This window comes from Octopus bimaculoides, chromosome 22 (genome assembly GCF_001194135.2).
Source record: "Octopus bimaculoides isolate UCB-OBI-ISO-001 chromosome 22, ASM119413v2, whole genome shotgun sequence".
In the NCBI taxonomy this organism is placed as follows: domain Eukaryota; kingdom Metazoa; phylum Mollusca; class Cephalopoda; order Octopoda; family Octopodidae; genus Octopus; species Octopus bimaculoides.
In genome coordinates, this window is record NC_069002.1 from 23,264,934 (window position 1) to 23,267,739 (window position 2,806).

General features: G+C 38.4%; 1 protein-coding gene across 1 annotated transcript in view; it reads left to right on the forward strand.

The window, feature by feature from the left end:
• The first annotated feature begins 1,173 nt into the window (after positions 1-1,173).
• Positions 1,174-2,806, forward strand: part of LOC106872929 (phosphatidylinositide phosphatase SAC2) — a 701,722-nt gene continuing 700,089 nt past the window's right edge. Inside the window, exon 1 of the mRNA XM_052975847.1 lies at positions 1,174-2,163. The gene's annotated coding sequence lies outside the window, so the exon portion shown is untranslated. The remainder of the gene's footprint in view (positions 2,164-2,806) is intronic.

Below are 2,806 nucleotides of genomic sequence, written 5' to 3' on the forward strand. Positions count from 1 at the left end.
ATCGTCGTCGTCGTCGTCGTTTAACATCCGCTTTCCATGCTAGCATGGGTTGGACGATTTGACTGAGGACTGGTGAAACCAGATGGCTACACCAGGATCCAATCTGATTTGGCAGAGTTTCTACAGCTGGATGCCCTTCCTAACGCCAACCACTCAGAGAGTGTAGTGAGTGCTTTTACGTGTCACCCGCACGAAGGCCAGTCAGGCGGTACTGGCAACGGCCACGCTCATCTCGCCCGAAAAACCTCATGTGTCACCCGCACAAGAGCCAGTTCAGGGGCACAGGCAACGATCCCGCGCGAAAGATTTCATGTGTCACCGGCACAAGAGCCTTGAATTGAATCGATTTGTTGGGTATGGTGCATGATTTTGATATTTCAGGAGAGCAGAAGCCATTTTAATTGCAGCCAAAAAAGGACATTGGCTGGGTCTGTGGTTGAAAGAGTGTTGGGGGTGGGTAATCTCTTTTATGCTTGGAGACCTTGTATGTGAGGCAGCTGCATTGTTCCTGACATGTGATACACCATTTGGAATTCTCTGTCAACTCTCTGCCTGCATCACATTAGAATGGTATATAAGGGGCAGGCATGGCTGTGTGCTAAGAAATTAGCTCCCAACCACATGGCTCTTGTGTTAACAACAAACAAGCTGAGGACAAATATTCGTCAAATGTAAATAATGTAATCCTTATTTATTCACATGGTTCATAATTAATTATGTATTGTCTTGTAGCTTTAAGATCTCCATGATGTGATTTAGAACGACATTGTAGGATAGGTGTGAGAGGCCAGATCTGGCCAGTTTCAACATTTAACAGGTAGAATATTTGGGCTGATTGAAATGTAAAAGAGTTAAACTATTTGCTGGTCTTGAAATGAAGCCAAACCTTGAAATGAAGAATTAATAAAATAGTACATAGTAGGAGGCAACATGAGTGATGGTAGGAAGAAAAGGAGAAAATAAATTGAGTGGAAGGGTTTATGTGATGGTGGTGGTGGGAGGATAAGAAATAGAAAAAAGCGAAAATATGGGGAAGAGGTGACATAGTAAATAAAAGATTGTAGAGATTGTTAGTGATTGCCTGTTGCAAATTGAATTGAACTTTTAATCAAATGTGGGTGAGAGAGAAAGAGAAGAAGAGGAAGTGGTTTATTAGAGGAAAGCAAATAAGTTTGGAAAATAGGGTGGAAGGTGATGGGGAGTGTTAAATGTATGTAAAAGACTAGCATACAGTGTGTAGGTATTTATTTGTGGAACGTTTCTTTTCTTGTTTGTTCTTTATATTTTTGGATGTTGTCAGTTACAGGATATAATATAATTAGTCATATGACCTGCCTAACAGGTTGAAATGTCAAGCAACAGGTTTCAAGAGATGCTATGTATTTATTGTAAACAGCAATATGTTGGGAGGAAAAAGACCACGTAAATGACATCCTTTTGTCACTGCTTTTCACGTGGTTAAAGAACTTGCAGAAATTGTGGGAAATGGAATAGGATGAGGGAGGTGGAACTGGATGGAATTAGGTTTTGGTTGAAGTTGAAAATGTAAAGATCTCCATTTGTGTTGTGTCACCCTCACAGAAAATCAGAGAAGTGTCTGGTAACACCAAACAACTTTTCCACTTCTTGTCTCATGTGGTCAGTAAAAAAAATCACCTATTAATCTAAACTTGTCTGTGTCTGGGACAGAATCCATTTCCATTTGTAGAGAACTGTAGAACTTCTCTCTTGTTGTATTAGGAGTTACCTTTGTAGGAGCATTAACAATGGTCAATATGGCATCATGTCTATTTCTGATGGGAATCCTTCAATTCATTGAACAGATGAATGCATATGTCCATCACCAGGGCTAAGGGGTAAAGAGTTTTGGATACAACTACTACTTCTTGTCACACATTTTAGTCTTGTACTACTGCCATGCATTCCATCATGATCCTGTCCTTGGTGTCTTGATGTCACCTTTTGGCCCTACCACCAAGGATAGATTTTGGCCTAATTTGACCATAATCCTGGCTTTTTCTTTTATCATAGCAAATCCAACTTAGGACATAAGTCCTTGGTTTATTGATTTCTCACTCCAGAACAATGCATTCTTATATCTACCTTGTTTTGGCAATCTCATCTCAAGGAGGCCCACCACATGTCAGCACTTAATGTCGTAAGGTGAGTGTCTTTGGTCAGTTGGCCTCTCTTTTGTCTTGTAACATTCTAACATTTATTGAGTCAGGTGAAAACTCATTGTTTCTTGTCCTAATGAATGTTTTACTGCTGCTCAGAGCAGACGACAGCAGCTGTGATCATTGGTTACCTGGATAATCCTTAATCCTTTATAATTATGACTAATCCATCTTATTTGACAGGATTTGGCCCCTTTAATACTGACTTACCTGAAGCAACTCCTGTGCATTGCAAACATGGCTGGGTGGTAACAGAAGCTCTTTTTCGAACCATGTAGTTTTAGGTTCAATCTCACTGTATAGCATTTTGTGTGTGTGTGTGTGTGTATACACACACACACACACACACACACACACACACACACACACATATATACATATATATATATATAATATTAGGGACAAAATCCAAAATTACAGGTAAAAACTCAATTAAAATCAATTTATAAAAAATCAAAATTATATTGAGCTTTATAGATAAAATATATATAAAATATATAGTTTTAGGGAAAATAACCAAGTTTCAAGAACTCATCGATGAAAATCCACTATCACATATAGAAAAATTAACAATTAAAAGCACAATAAATGAGTATAATATAAAACAAAGTAAATATCATTGTGCTTTT